This window comes from Palaemon carinicauda, chromosome 5 (genome assembly GCF_036898095.1).
Source record: "Palaemon carinicauda isolate YSFRI2023 chromosome 5, ASM3689809v2, whole genome shotgun sequence".
In the NCBI taxonomy this organism is placed as follows: Eukaryota; Metazoa; Arthropoda; class Malacostraca; order Decapoda; family Palaemonidae; genus Palaemon; species Palaemon carinicauda.
Window position 1 is genome coordinate 191348548 of NC_090729.1, and position 17500 is coordinate 191366047.

The 17500-nt window shown below is 35.0% G+C and overlaps 1 long non-coding RNA gene across 1 annotated transcript in view; it reads right to left on the reverse strand.

The window, feature by feature from the left end:
- The window catches only part of LOC137640740 (uncharacterized), a 464418-nt gene extending 450408 nt beyond the window's left edge, over window positions 1-14010 (reverse strand). The window contains exon 1 of the long non-coding RNA XR_011044474.1: window positions 13903-14010. This is a non-coding gene — a long non-coding RNA (uncharacterized lncRNA). The remainder of the gene's footprint in view (window positions 1-13902) is intronic.
- Window positions 14011-17500: the final 3490 nt, after the last annotated feature.

Genomic DNA, 17500 nt, shown 5'->3' on the forward strand with positions numbered 1-17500 from the left:
TCCAGAACTTCGCTTGCCATAAGGATTTATGACATCCTATCGAAAATGCCTTCAATACTATCAGCAGTGCTTAGGCCGCTATCAAGGGTATCTTCGAAGCCATATAAACGCTGGAACGGGGATAACCAACGTAAGCAATCAGAGATAACGTGAGCCCGGGTTATCTAGGCCAAACTTTAAAGGTTTAAAGGCCACTCATGAATGACAGAGACAAGGGACAGTGACATAGTTCTATTGAGTAAGAATGCCCTACAGACTGACCATATGATCAGCGCCCAAGCTCCCTCTCCACCTAAGCTATTACCAAGGAGGGCCAGAGAATGGCTGCTGATGACTTAGCTCCCCCCCCCCCCTAGCATCCTTAGCTCAAAAGGATGCCGAGGTTGCAGCGACCAAAGAAACTAACGAGTTTGAGCGGGACTCGATCATCAGTCGGGCGTTCACCAGTCACGGACGTTACCACATCAGCCACCACAACTTGCCTTAGCAATTTCACTTGGCTTTTCTCTTTTGCTTTTTATTTGCCTTCGCTCCGATATACGACCGACCCATTACCGGCCGCACGTAAAAACTCGCCTTAACGGCCAATTAGTCCGTAGGAAATGCAACCGTATCTCCTGCTAGGAAAAAAAAAAGTATCTTTTATTTACGGCTGCTCTTATCGGCTGGTAATCGAATATTTACGGCCTCATTATGGATCAATAAAGTAACATCTTAAAAGACTGTAAATGATCTGTTTACGACGCTGTGAACGATGATCGCCGAGATGTATCGTGCCTCCAGGGGACAGAAGAGTGATAGGTGGTCCTTTTTTATTTTTATTTTTTTTTACAGAGGTGGATATAAGTTTAACAGGTGATAATGTTATAGGTTTAGGAGATGATGATAATATAAGATGATAATGAAGAAGAAGAGGAGGAGGAGGAGGAGGAATAGGAGGAGAAGAGGAGGAGGAAGAGGGGGAAGAGGAGGGGGAAGAGAAGGAGGAGGAGAAGAAGAACAATATGAAGCGAAGGGGGAGGAGGAGGAGGAGGAGGAGGAGGAGGTGGAGAAGAGGGAAGAAGAAGAAGAAGAATAAGAGGAGAAGAAGAAGAAGAAGAATAAGAAGAGGAGGGGGAGAAGAAGAAGAAGAAGAGGAAGAGTATATCACAGCCAAAGGGCTTCACCCCCCCCCCAAAAAAAAAAAAAAAAAAAACTCGTTTATTACGAATTCCATAATCTACAATGATCAGGCAAAAGTTACGATGACATTGGAAAGATCAGTCTATAATAGGTTAATTGAATGAAAGAAAAATATTACACAAATAAAAGTTATTATCATGCGTTCAAATATTTCGTCACCAGAGCTTTAAGCAACCACTGAAATTAATCTATAACTCTCTTTTACAATACACAATCAATTATATATATACATATATAGTGTGTGTGTGTACTCTAGTGCGTGTACACATATAGTTAATATACCATATGAATCTTTCTTATTTATCTATAAGCTGGAATATGCTTGCGTTGTTTTATTCAATATGTAATATTCTATCGCACTACCTGACTAGTTGAAAAATCATATAAACAGATAATATACATAAGAGGTTTAGAAAACATCTGATAATATACTGCATCTTTTCAGGAGTGTATATTATTTTTTTTTTAGCAACAAATTTATCATGCAAAGTTGAGTCTTGCCAGATGAATTGCCTGAATTCTATCGATTATAAATTCTAAATTAATAGAATTCGTAAGAATATGAGGATACTAGTCTTTTATAAGTACAAAATGAATATTACCAGGTACCTTTAAATGCCCATATCAGACCTTTAACGAACATTCAACTTTTCTGCATGTCTCCAACAGACGGGAGTGAATAGAAATCTTTTGGTAATTTGGATGTTTCTTCCTAAGGCTAAGCATTAAACGTCTTTTGAATCTATTCTACTTGGTCGATTCAATGATTTTCATCTCTCAATACAACAGCTTTAATCCTCATTCTCTCTCTCTCTCTCTCTCTCTCTCTCTCTCTCTCTCTCTCTCTCTCTCTCTCTCTCTCTATTAACCTTGTTTACAGTGCACCTGCTTATGTGTGTTTTAACGATTGACAGTATTTTTCTATTATCTCATAGGATGTGCTAAATCGAGAAACGCCTACCTACACATTCTTCCTCTTTCGTTCAACCACAGAGAAGAGACTTAAAATGAAAAGTCATTCTTTCATTACCAGAAAGATGCATAAAGTCCCCCCACACCTAGTATTATTTGTTCTCCGTCTCGCTGTTACTAATACATGTATGAAAACAGTTTTTCAAAGTAATAAATTTAGTGCTGTAAGAATCCGTTTTTATCTTTCTCAATGCTGTAAGAATCCCATTATCTTTATCTTTCTCAGTGCTGTAAGAATCCCATTATCTTTGTCTTTCTCAATGCTGTAAGAATCCCATTATCTTTATCTTTCTCAATGCTGTAAGAATCCCATTATCTTTATCTTTCTCAATGCTGTAAGAATCCCATTATCTTTGTCTTTCTCAATGCTGTAAGAATCCCATTATCTTTATCTTTCTCAGTGCTGTAAGAATCCCATTATCTTTATCTTTCTCAATGCTGTAAGAATCCCATTATCTTTGTCTTTCTCAATGCTGTAAGAATCCCATTATCTTTATCTTTCTCAATGCTGTAAGAATCCCATTATCTTTATCTTTCTCAATGCTGTAAGAATCCCATTATCTTTGTCTTTCTCAAATCTGTAAGAATCCCATTATCTTTATCTTTCTCAATGCTGTAAGAATCCCATTATCTTTATCTTTCTCAATGCTGTAAGAATCCCATTATCTTTGTCTTTCTCAATGCTGTAAGAATCCCATTATCTTTATCTTTCTCAGTGCTGTAAGAATCCCTTATCTTTCTTTCTCCATGTAATAAATGCCGTTTTATACACACAGCAGAGCAAACGATTATAGTAACAGTAGGTATAGACGGTGGTAACGGCCCGTAGAAATGGTAGTAAAACTCCAGAATAGTAACGCCAAGGCCTTGTGTAACGCACACCCCACGAGGGAAATTGCCAGCATAAATAACAAAGAACCTTTATCTGATTTACAGCCCTCATCAGGGTCAAGGTTGTGTGCTGAGTCCGGGGAGCTATCCGCCCGGTCCGATTGGGATCTCGAACCATGGGGCTGTGGTGGCCTATGTGGTAACATCCCTGACTCGTGATCGCTAGACTGGGGTTCGAGGCCCACTCAAACTCGTTAGTTCCTTTGGTCACTGCAACTTCACCATCCTTGTGAGCTAAGGATTGGGGGTTTGGGGGAGCCTATGGGTGTATCTGCGAATCATCCGCAGCCATTGCCTGGCCCACCTTGGTTCTAGCTTGGGTGGAGAGGGGGCTTGGGCGCTGATCATAATGTTAGTCTCTAGGGCATTGTCCTGCTTGACAGGGCAATGTCACTGCCCCTTGCCTCTGCTATTCATGAGCGGCCTTTAAGCCTTTAGGGTAAGTCAGGTTGTAACCAAGACCGGTAGAAATAACTCTTTTTGTAGGTCTTGGTTATATCACAAACGAAACAAGCCTCCAGTTTTACTCTTAACATAGCGCCTGAAATTATTGTGTTTTATCGAAATGCTATAGGTTTCTACGAGATTCAGCGTATCTTGGACAGTTAACGAAGGAAATCTTCATTATTTAATAAATTCTTTACTAGAGTTTTAATTATGCATCAGGATGCCAAGGCAGAAATATAATGAAATAACATAAGAATGTCAATGATGATTATTATGCAATCAGAAATTCTATGTATAAATTAAATTAATACATTAATAATTTTGTTTAATCTATGGTTAAATAAATGCATGGTAAGAGCCAAACAGCCTATGGAAAAAGCTCCTCTGGTTATTTATTGAACAAAAATGAGCAAGTATCCAGTTACAGCTAAAATAAATGGTGCTTATGTTTTCTACATTATCCCTAAAATAAATTACACATTGTACGGATATGGTTCTCCAATTTTCTCCTATACTATCTGATCCCAGAGAGAGAGAGAGAGAGAGAGAGAGAGAGAGAGAGAGAGAGAGAGAGAGAGAGAGAGAGAGAGAGCACTGGGTGGACGGAAAGTAACGGTGTAAACCACAGGCAATAATTTCCAATAAACAAAAATTCCTTTTATATATCCAAAAAGAAAATACTATACACTCTCCAGACTAAAGATATAAATCCAACAGGCTTCTGCCACATGCCAAACATCAGTGGTGATGATATTGAAGCAAACAATTTAACGATTACCTGATCATGCAGATTAAGTCATGCGTGAAATGAATGCCCTTAAAACTATAATCACCTAAAAGATTTGGTCATGCACATAATGAAAAGCCTCCACTTAGTAAAGGTGTGTAGCGTCACATGATAGTCACTTATCTAAAATATATTGTAAAAGGGGCATAATTAGATGGCCGTGGGTTAATAACTACGTATTAATATTTTCATTATTATTAATTTATTACTCTTATCATTATTACCTATATTACTATTATTCATAAAGCAAAGATGATTTCCTTAACCGTGTCGAAAGAGTGAATTGTATTTCAAATACACCAAATTCCTAGTGGAAATCTGAGGCAAATCTGGACATGTGAAAAGACGGAAGTATGACTATCAGTTATGAAAATAGGACAAGAAAAGCAATTAAATGGACTGAAGTGAAACATTAAAATTAATGTGACTATGATTCTTTAAGTCTTTATTTAGTTTATATATGAAATAGGTGTTTTAATGTCGTTAATGTTCTTAAAATATTTCATTTTAATTGTTCATTACCTCTTTTATTGATTATTTATTTCCTCATTTCCTTTCCACACTGGGATATTTTTTCTCTGTTGGCACCAATGGGCTTATAGCATCTTGCTTTTCCAACTAAGGCTGCAGCTTAGCTAATAATAATAATAATAATAATAATAATAATAATAATAATAATAGTAATAATAATAATAATAATGGAGCTTAGAAACTATTCGTACCCTTAATCATCCATAACAAGGCCTGGAAAACTATCTGGCCTTTTAAAAAGAGGCTACTGAACAGCATGAACAATCTACTCACTAAGTATCCCATCCGGCTCATGGCACAATTGCTTTCATGAAATTCGGTGCACAAGATACACTCTCAATTCCAAAATGCAGCAGGTAATATTCATGTGTGAGAAAAAGAAAGTTTACCCAATGGCATAGTAATCTCCCCTATATAATAAAGAGCAAATGTCTGGATAGACGCCACAAAGACATTGTCCATTCATCATAAACGTAGAGTAACATTCCCAAGTACCATATATATATATATATATATATATATATACTATATATATATATATATATATATATACACATATATACATATATATATATATATATATATATATATATATATATATATATATATGTGTGTGTGTGTTATACAGATACATAAATTTAAAAAACTATGACATGATACATGTAAACCTGCTCAACAGAAAGAATTTTTCACCAATTCAACCATTTGACTGTGAAAATATCACCAAAATTTGTTTAAACCAGGAATCAAAAATGTTTTAGAATACTGTGTGTGTGAGAGAGAGAGAGAGAGAGAGAGAGAGAGAGGAGAGAGAGAGAGAGAGAGAGAGTGAGAGAGAGATAGTGCATAAACGGTCAACGCCCGCAGTTTGACCCCGTCTGGATAGCCGACGAATATAGCCTACCTGAAGTAATCAGGGTCCCATAATTCACCTTCAGCGATTTTTAGCATTATTTTGTTTTAAATGTTATACTGTTTTCATAAAGGAATGTGTAATTCTAATAGAAATATTCAACACAGGGATAGGAAAAGAATGTTAAATTAGACCATGAGAGAGAGAGAGAGAGAGAGAGAGAGAGAGAGAGAGAGGAGAGAGAGAGAGAGAGAGAGAGAGAGAGAGAGGAGAGAGAGAATGGATTTATGCATTTGGGCTATAAAGTAAAAAAAGGCTAAAAGCATTTAAATTTGTTATTTCTTTATACGCAAACATGACGACAACTACCAGAACGCTCAACTTAGTAGTTCAATTATTATTACATCATTATTAATAATAACTAAGGATATTAATTTACTAAAATAAGTATCCTTTCATGTATTCGTCTTTAATTAAACTAGAGTTCTAGACGTTTAAAGATGTACTAGTAAAGAATACTAGGAGAGGGACGTATCCTTAATATTAATTACGCTTATGGCTAGACTACAAAAAAGTCTATATTTTTTTTCTCTTGAAATTTCGGGCACTGTGATGATTACTGGTCCCCCATCTAAGAACTAATCCTCATAATTTTACTTATCAAAAGATCGACGGTGTGGCAAACGTGTGTTCCTGTCAGGCCTTCATTACAGGTAACTAATTCACATGTTGACAAAGTCTAACTTTGTTCGAGTTCATTGGCCAAGGTATAAACTAGTCTTCTTTTTGGCTTTAAAATCAAGGATAATAGATAAGAGCGACCGAGTGTTTACTTTGTCAAATTTCCGAGCTTAGGAAAGGCCTGACTGGCATGAATGCCTAAACTCTCGCTTGCCAAGAACTCGTTGCAATATATTCCAATATTACCGAATTTTAGTTCGCAATATGTTCCTTTTCGTTAGCCTTGCGAATTCAGAATAGAACATGGCCCTAATAATGTAATAATGTTACTGTTACTGTTCTTAAAATATTCTAGTTTTTATTGATTCCTTTCCTCACCGGGTTACTTTCCCTGTTGGAGCCCCTGGGCTTATAGCATATCCTGCTTTTCCAACTAGGGTTGTAGCTTAGTAAGTAAGTAAGTAAGTAAGTAAGTAATAATAATAATAATAAAATTAATAAATTCTTAAATCTATAACAGAATCAGTCAATATTTTAGTGACTTTACTAAGAGCGCGACACAATACTCCGTAATTAAAAGCCCCATTTCCCAAATTTATCAGGTACAGCAATATTTTCTCCCTAACGTACGATGTCGTTCACCGATGGGCAGGGGTAATCTGCCTTTCGGGCATCAATCACTTACGCAGACGTTTATTATCGTACACCGTAGGGTGCAGCCTCCATAAAGCATCAATATATAGCAGACCCGTTGACGCATGGTCATTATGTGCGATGATTCGGATAACCCAAGGAACTTCAACTTAGATTTCGATTCGCGAAAAGTTAGGTCAACGATAACCCAAAATCTTTTTACAAAGGGAAAAAAGGTTAATAAATTATTGAAGATAAATTTGAAAAAGAATAGTATGTAATTTTCTAAACTTACGCAGGGATATATTTCACAAATCAACCATTAAAGAAAATTATGAAATTTTCACCTTTGAAATCAAACTCGATTTATTCAAATACTATAATTTTATTTAAATCGACTAAAATAACTCACGGCTAGATTTCACTTATATAATATTCATTTGTAAAGACGAACGCGATTTATTCATATATCATTTTATCTCAAACGACTAAACTAATTCATGGATATATTTCACTAATCCACCGGTAAAAAATATTATGATATAATTTTCACCTGTAAAGACGAACCTGTTTTCTTCACATACAATCATCTTATTTAAAAATCGACTTGAATTCACTCGCGGAGTCATCGTCATAAATTCAAGAAGTAAAACGTCATTGGATGTAAATAATCTCTTACCTAGATCAAATACGTTGTAAAGCCCAAACATCCATGAATTTAAGACTTAACTCAAGCAAGTTGCATTTGCACCTTTAGAATAATAAAGTTCTATCATCAGAGGAGTGTGTGTGGGAGGAGGGGAAGGTTGAGAATGAGGAAGGTGAAAGGGCGGTTCTTTGATAAATGCACCTTCCTTCTTCAGAAGCTTAGTTATAATGAAGTCGTCCGCCCTTTCTAAAAGATAAGAACTTAACTCGGAATAAGAGGCCATTAACCTTAGCGCTGAAAACAGGAGCTCTGGCTTTAATCTTGCTTTATCAGCACTTTCAACGAGAGTGATGCTCGGCGCTCTTGCTTTTAGCTCTTTACTTACAAGCGATATTATTTACTCGACAATGAAGAGAATATTATATCTAATACTTAGAAGGGGGAATGAGGTAAGCTAGTTTATTCCCCCAAAGACAAATACATGGCAGGTTACTCCTTTCCCGCTTTACATTCCAGGACATATCTGATTTGACGTTGTTACTGTTTTTAGAATGATTTATTGTTAATTTATTCTCATCATTTATTTATTTCCTTATTTCCTTTCCTCACTGAGCTATTTTTCCCTATTGGAGCCCTTGGGCTTATAGCATCTTGCTTTTCCAACTAGGGCTGAAGCTTGGCAAGTAATAATAATAATAATAATAATAATAATAATAATAATAATTTAAGGTTTCTGTTTATTTACATTAAAGATTTAAAGGCCGCTCATAAATGGCAGAATGAACGAATGAATGATTTGAAGTATCCTCATGAATGGCAGAGGCAAGGGACAGAGACATTGCCCTGTCAAGCAGGACAATGCCCTAGAGACTGACCATATTACATATGATCAGCGCCCAAGCCCCCTCTCCACCAAAGCTTGGACCAAGGAGGGCCAGGCAATGGCTGCTGATGTCTCAGCAGATAGACCTATAGGCTCCACCATACATCCAACCCTTAGCTCACAAGGATGGTGAGGTTGCAGCGACCAAAGGAACTAACGAGCGGGACTCGGTCTCCAGTCTGGAAATCACCATGCAAGGACGCTACCACCAGGCCACCACAACCCTAACATCTGTCTTTGAGGATGCACTATCGATGTATATCATGAAACCGAACAAGAACAAAACACGTTAATCTATTTACCTACAAGCTGGTGTTAATATTTTCAGACCTTTGAGTCATTTAAGAATATCATATATTTCCTTTATTATTCAAATATGCTTTTCGAAGTCTCCTTCCCCCAACCCCACCCCAAACCTTTTAGATTAATTTGCATCATGTATTTAAAATTGCATAAATGGTTTAAGAAAAAACAAACGAATACAAATTTACCGATTTTTGGTTTCTAGAAAATTCCAACCATAATTTTCTAATTTCTAAAAGATCGGGAAACCAAAAGATTAGACCCACTTCGATGCATTCAGTCTTCAAAAGGCAAAGTAACCTAACATCCGTCTAGATAAAAGCTGCATCAAATCGTTGATCAACAAACCTTGTTGAAGGACATACAATGCTTATGCAAATTCCAGTGAAAGGACCTCTGGATTCACTTGCATTCCTCTGTTGCTCTGGAATTCTCAAAGCATTTCAGGCAACTCCTATTCGACAATAAGCGCTGGGTGCCTGACTTCGAAGCGCAAACCAAGTCAGTAGCTTTGGAAAAAGCTTCATTTGATAATATTAATAATGGTGCAGTGGGTTAGGATAAATAAAGACTGTTTAAGAGACCTGTTTGCTCTTTGCCGATTTCCAGGCCAATCTGGGACTCTGTTGTCTCACCAGTTACAAGTTTTCTGCATTTTCTATTTGTTCTCTCATTCTCCTCTTGTCTCAGTCGAGTCCTACTTCCTTGTTTCGATTACTCACTTACTGTGTCATTAAAAAGCTTAGATTCTTTGCCTAATGTGCCAGAAAAAGGCTTTGATTCCTTACCAACATTAGATGTTTCCTTAAAAAGTTCACTATGAGGCCTCTCTCTCTCTCTCTCTCTCTCTCTCTCTCTCTCTCTGCATTACGGATAACAATGGAAAGTATTAACCATGCTAGGGTTAACCTTTGTTATAAATAAAGCAACGTTTTCGATAACCACGTTCAGAAATTACAATCTAGAAGAACATTTTATAAACAGAAAATTATATAATAGGCCTATGTGCAAATGATACCTACAAATAGGGAATACTGCATTGTTTCAATTTAGTTTTAATGAATGACATATATCGACATATAAGCTTCATTACTGGTATATTCGGTATTGTTATGCAAATTCTACTAGTGTATTGCAGCCACGTGACTCCTAATGCACTTGATCTAACACTGTGCTCTTAAGTGTTCAAATTATATATTTGTTTATCTAAAAATATCAACAACAGTCATATTCATTAACAAACAAGAGTAACCGAGCCGACAAAAATGAGGTATAAATATAAAGATGGGTTTGCACACATACACAGATTCAACCCTTCCCACCCTTCTACCCTTTTCAACTACTATCAATTGGTTCCGCGATGTGGAAAAGTGTGGTTTCTGAGTGCACCTCTCGGGGTATAACCTCTCATCAGGGTATAACTATTCCTCTCCCCTGAACGTAACATATATATATATATATATATATATATATATATATATATAAATATATATATATAATATATATATATATATATATATATATATAAATATATATATATAGTCAGACTATTACTCTCCCCCTAAACGTAACAGGAAATATATATATATATATATATATATATATATATATATATATATATATATATATATATAGTCAGACACTTGCTCTTTTTTAAATAGAAAAGATAACAATAAAGTAAAAATATTCAATTAATAAAAAAAAATACAATTAAAGGTTTAAAGGCCGTCGTGAATGGCAGAGGCATGGGACAATGACATTGTCCTATCAAGCATAACAATGCCCTAGAGACTGATCATATCGCTCAAGCACCCCCCCCCCAGCTAGGACCAAGGAGGGTTAGGCAATGACTGCTGATGACTCAGCAGATAGGCCTATAGGGTCCCCTAAAACACCCATCATTAGTTCATACAGATGGTGAGGTTGCAGCGACCAAAGAAATTAACGATTTTGAGTGGGACTCGAACTTCACTCTAACAATCACCAGGTGAGGACGCTACCACGGGCCACCACAACCCTAACAGGAAAAGTATCAATAATTGTAATAAGAAATAAATCCTCATCGTATAACATAAGAGAATTAGGAAGATCAGAAAGAGACAATTTCATTAGGCCGTTAGATTATCACTGCAGAAAATTACTCTCTATTTTGGAAATTAAACAAGAATATATATGAAAAAAAAATCATGTCCTGCATCCCTAGTAATATGAAACGAAAGGGGAGAAAAACTCATAAATCTGAAACTGCTCTATGCAGCCAAAAAAAAAAAAAATGAGGTGGCAAAACTTTTTCCGTTTTCCAGACGAGAATAACAAATGAGATTATAATGAAGTTTGACATCGCCTGGTCTCTTCGGGTACAAATAAAACCTCGGAGAACTTAAATGAGGTCGATCTGTTTTTTTATTACTGGGGTTATCTTTATTGTGGAAAAAAAAAATATAAATGAAAGGTATTTTATTTAAAGACCACTTTTTTTATTTCATTATTTTTAGAGTGAGACTAGAATCTATTTCTAATCAACCATAAATGATTACTTTATGTATTTAGTATCTATTTAACCAATGAATACAAAAGGCCTTATCATCGTTATGATAACAATACGTTTCCTATTGCAAATAATAATAATAATCATCATCATCATAATAATTATAATAATTATAATAATGATAATGATAATAATAATTATAATAATAATAATAATAATAATATCCGTAAAAATATTAATTACCTTCATAAAAAGTTTCCTTTAATACTACATATGTATAATTGGTTAGGAACTAGAAAGAACTATGTCCGTAGAACTAAAATAAAAAATATATACATAATATTAAGTAGGTTTTCATCATGAGACGGTTGAAACACATCGAAGAGAATAATCGTATTCAACACTGTTACCTTAAGTTACCTTAAGTAGGAAATGAAATGGACTTAACGCTTATGTATATTGCCCTTATACGAGAAATTCTTAACGAGAGAGAGAGAGAGAGAGAGAGAGAGAGAGAGAGAGAGAGAGAGAATTTGCACCATAGACATACCACATTAATACTAAACACGCAAACGTTAGCATCGTAACCGTTAGCATTTTTAAACTCTCACCCGTTGTCATCATTGGATAAAACTAAGCTTCCAGTTAGCTGTTTTTCTTTCGATTTTATGTCTTCGGTTGTGCAATTGAAATCTAAAAAAAAAAAATACGTATACGAGAAGTTTTAAAACCGAATTACCTTCACAATTCCAAGAGGAAATCTCTCTCTCTCTCTCTCTCTCTCTCTCTCTCTCTCTCTCTCTCTCTCTCTCTCAAGCGTAAAATGCAAGTATATAACGTTGATTTGACCAATAACAAATCTGTTCACCACCATGGTCTTCACACACTAATAACTGCAATCAAATAAATCGACCTAAAGGACTGTTACGTAATATCATAATAAACAGTAGAGCGATATTGGCTGAAAGCGATCAAACTAAGTACCAATTTAGCCTAAGCGCGAAAGCTATAAAGAATTTTACATTGGCGAATCGCAAACCTACTACATTCCACAGATCTCGGTAACGCAGCCTTGAACTAGATATAATATTTGAAAATAATGTTTTGCTTTTCCTATTCAGTGTATAATCCTGATTATCAAATCTTTTCCTATCTCAAATGTCTGTGGATAACGTTGGTTTATATATAATAAAGGTTGAGACAGATCTGAGTAAATGTGATAGGAAAGTTGGGCCAGTACTAGAAATTTAAAAAAATCCAATATGAGAGAGAGAGAGAGAGAGAGAGAGAGAGAGAGAGAGAGAGAGAGAGAGGGTTCAAGCCGCTATAAACAGGTGTTTTAGTATAAAACAAGTATAAGAAAAAAAAGCCGAGTAAGACTTAATAACCACTATAAAACGAGAGAGAGAGAGAGAGAGAGAGAGAGAGAGAGAGAGAGAGGCGGGGCGTCAAAATATTAAAAAACAGGTGTTTTATTATTAAACAAGTAGAAAAATAAAGCCGAGTAAGATTAAATAACCTCTATATAACAAGGTTTTGCTTCCAGGTTAATTAATAACGTTTGATAGAACAATATGCTCAAACATGCCATGGCTAATAGAAGTATACAAACCATTAGATTAAAAAAAGAAAGGAAAATGAGTCATCCAGTCATTCAACTATTGATAAAACAAAACAAAAAAGCCGCTTTGAAACTCAACTATGTGTGTTCAATAATTACGTATATAATGTAAATTGCTAAGATGTAATTGTATTTTTATAATAAAAGATAAAAAAAAAATGTAAATGCAGAAAAAAAGAAGGGATTCGCTACGGTGGCAATAAATTGCATGAGCCTGACGATTTTTTGTTTGTTTCCGGTTTGGCTCTCACTAAAAAGAGACTATTTCATGATTTTATGTTTCAGATTTTACTGAATATATAAATCCTAGTGATATAAACGTTACTTTCCGTTATCTAATGTCATCAATATTATTTCAATACCGTCTGCTTCAGCTGGGATAAATGAATCATTACGGAACCTCATTTACTTATAAAGTCATATTGTAGAATATAATTACAGTACTTTTTGTATCTTAAATAAATCCATCAACCTGAACTTCTGTATTTCACTTATTGAAACATATTTCGGCTTTCATAAAATACAAATTTTGATAAGAACAAATTCAGGAAAAGTTTCCCGCCAAAATCCGAGGAGAAACCAGCTGCTCGTCCGACCCTGCAACATAGGCCTAGGCCTAAGATACTTTTTTTCTTAACTGTGGCAATTTCTATTTACATATATGGATAAACTAGATAAAAATGATAAATGTTATCATAAAGAATTATAGAGTACAAAATAAGACTACATCATTATAATTATGGCAACTATCGGCAACATAGCCATCTCCACTTCTGCATTTGATATTATCTAGATTCCTCATTGCCAATCGATCTTATAAATCCTCCTTAGAATTACTAATATCTATACCAAATATCAATATTGTCATAAACAAACAATAAGCCAAATAACAACCAATTACAGGATATCAATTTCCCTATACATGAAACATGAATAGATGCAACTACATGTCTCACACTAAACTTTACCTATCCGGCTTACCTTGAAGTACCCCTTCATAACTTCGGTAATTCCACCGTAGCCAGATATACCCTTTCTTTATAACATTATATCTTCCTAAACTCTTCTTTTAACAAATGTTGCAATGGCAATGCGAAATTATGTGATCATCAGGTATTCGGAAGGGGCTATGACGCATCAAGCACGTCTGAACGGTCTCACTGGTGAGAGGGTACTGGGGAGGGGGGACGCCTCCAGCCCCAGGTACCCAGGACCAAGACAGGCAGTGTCAGCATTGCCGCCATCAACATGAAGCTTTTGGTTACCGATTATTTTTACTTGGTGTATGCTAAATCATAATAAACTTTTTTGTCATCTTATTCTTAAATAAAAACTTGGGATACCTTTACAATAATATATAATACAGGTGAAAAAATAAGAGCCAGTATAAAATACAAGTAAAACCCAGTCATGCACTGTAGGCTACGCTAAAAATTAACAAGCTTGTTACAAAAAATATGTACATTAATAATTCTATCCACAGTAACTCACTTGGCTCTCAATCTATTATATATCGAGAGGAAACTAACGACTTATATAACTATGGAGAAGAAACTAACAATTTACATGACAGACTTCCCCCGATAGATTGTTAAAAAGTATTTTATGGATTTTTGAACATGAATTTCAATAATATTTGTCGTCCGTTTATTAATATATATATATATATATATATATATATATATATATATATATATACACACAAAAAGGAAACCGTTTTTAGTCCACTGCAGGACAAATGCCTGCCATGTCCTTATTCATGTCATGGATTTGTCCCGTTTTTATCATCACGCTGGCCATTGAAGATTGGTGATGGTGGGAGATTCTCGTCAGATCGCTCATGGCAAACCAACCTAGTATGGGTGAACCTGACTTGTACAGCTTTGCTGATCATGGCGATAAACAAACCTTTTCACCATGTTTCACCTCCCACTATACCTCATTTTAGCATTTTTCCCTTCAATCATTCCAATATCCTAATTCTCCCCTCCCCCACCTATCCTCTCCCCCAATACTGTACATAATAACGTTTGATAGAACAATATGCTCCAACATACCATGGCTAATAAAAGTATACTATTAAATAAATACGAAAGGAAATCAAGTAATCCAGTCATTCAACTATTGATTAAAACAAAACAAAAAACCCGCTTTGAAACTCTACTATGTGTGTTCAATAATCCCGCTGAATTCTAAATGCAGAATAGGGAGAGGGAGAGAGAGAGAGAGAGAGAGAGAGAGAGAGAGAGAGAGAGAGAGAGAGAGAGAAGGGAATCGCTACGGTGGCAATAAATTGCATGAGCCGGACAATTTTTTAGTTTGTTTCCGGTTTGGCTCTCAGTAAAAAGAGACTATTTCACGATTTTAAATTTCAGATTTTATTGAATATATAAATCCTTGTGATATAAACGTTACTTTTCGTTATCTAATGTCGTCAATATTATATCAATGCCGTCTGCAACAGCTGGGATAAATGAATCATTACGAAACCTCATTTACTTATAAAGTCATTATAAATATAACTACGGTACTTTTTGTATCTTAAATCCATCAACCTGTACTTCTGTATTTCACTTATTGAAACACATTTGGGCTTTCATAAAATACAGATTTTGATAGGAACAAATTCGGGAAAATTTTCCCGCCAAAATCCGAGGAGAAACCAGTTGCTTGTCCGACCCTGCAACATAGGCCTAGGCCTAAGGTACTTTTTTTTCTTAACTGTGGCAATTTCTATTTCATATATGGATAAACTAGATAAAAATGATAAATGTTATCATAAAGAATTATAGAATACAAAATAAGACTACATCATTATAATAATGGCAACTATCGACAACATAGCCCTCTCCACTTATGCATTCGATATAATCTAGATTACTCATTGCAAATCTATCTTATAAATCCTCCTTAGAATTACTATTATCGATACAAATATCAATATTGTCATAAACAAACAATTAGCCAAATAACAACCAATTACAAGATATCATTTTTCATATGCATGAATAGATGCAACCACATATCTCACACTAAACTTCACCTCGCCGGCTTACCTTGAAGTACCCCTTCATAACTTAGGTAATTCCGCCGTAGCCTGATATACCCTTTCTTTATAACATTATATCTTCCTTAACTCTTCTATTAGCAATTGTTGCAATGGCAATAGGAAATTAGGTGATCATCAGCTATTCGGAAGGGGCAATGTTACATCATACACGTCTGAACGGTCTCACTGGTTAGTGGGTACTAGGGAGGGAGGGGGGTCGGGGACACCTCCAGGTACCCAGGACCAAGCCATACAGATGGTTTATTTTACTTGGTGTATGCTAAATTATACTTTTAAATTATGACTTTATAAGTAAATGAGGTTCCGTAATGATTCATTTATCCCAGCTGAGGCAGACGATATTGATATAACATTGATGACGTTAGTTAATTTATATACTGTATTCGGTAAAATTTGAAATACGAATTCGTGAAATAGTCTCTTTTTAGTGAGAGCCAGACCGGAAACAAACAAAATATTGTCCGGCTCATGCAATTTATTGCCACCGTACGAATCCCTTCTTTTTTCCGCATTTACAACTCAGTGGGATTATTGAACACACATAGCAGTTTCAAGGCGGCTTTTGTATTGTTTTATTAATAGTTGAATGACTGGATGACTTGTATTTCTTTCTTATTTATTTAATTATAGTATACTTTTATTAGCCATGGTATGTTGGATCATATTGTACTATGTAAAACGTTATTAAGTATCCGGTAGGAAGCAAACCCTTCTATATAGAGGTTATTTAACCTTATTCGGCTTTATTCTTATACTCGTTTTATACTAAAACACCGATTTATAGCGTTTCGACTCTCTCTCTCTCTCTCTCTCTCTCTCTCTCTCTCTCTCTCTCTCTCTCTCTCTCTCGTTATAAAATACACAATGTATATATATGACAATAATAATAACAATACTACTACTACTACTACTACTACTACTAATAATAATAATAATAATATCAATAATAATACGAGAAAAATAACATCATAAATATTTTCACCCTACTAAAATTGCCTGAATTAAAATTTGAAATAATATAAATGTAAAAAATACGCACTTGAATTGCCATAATTAAGTTACGAAAATAATATTTGAATTGAAACTTTAAGACAAAATTCTTTGATCTTTTCATAAATTGCCCTCAAAACCTATGAATGTAAGCTAACTTGTTGCCACAACTAACTTGTATAAAAAAAAAAAGTTACCTTTTCTTATAAAAATGAACAACCGCTATTCAATGGACAACTAAAAAATAAACCCCATTTTGTCCCTCGGATAGAGAAAGAGAAATCTTCCGATATTCACTTCAAATCCCAGAAATTTCCTACACAGAAATCAAAAAGTTTTCTCCAAGATAACTTTTTTCATGTTTGTAAGAAAAAACATTGAGAGGAGTTTTCACCTCACTTTTCCTCGTTCTGAAGGATTTGTGAATTGTAAGACAGAAAGTAAAAATACGCATTATATACAGCATACACACACACACACACACACACACATATATATATATATATATATATATTTATA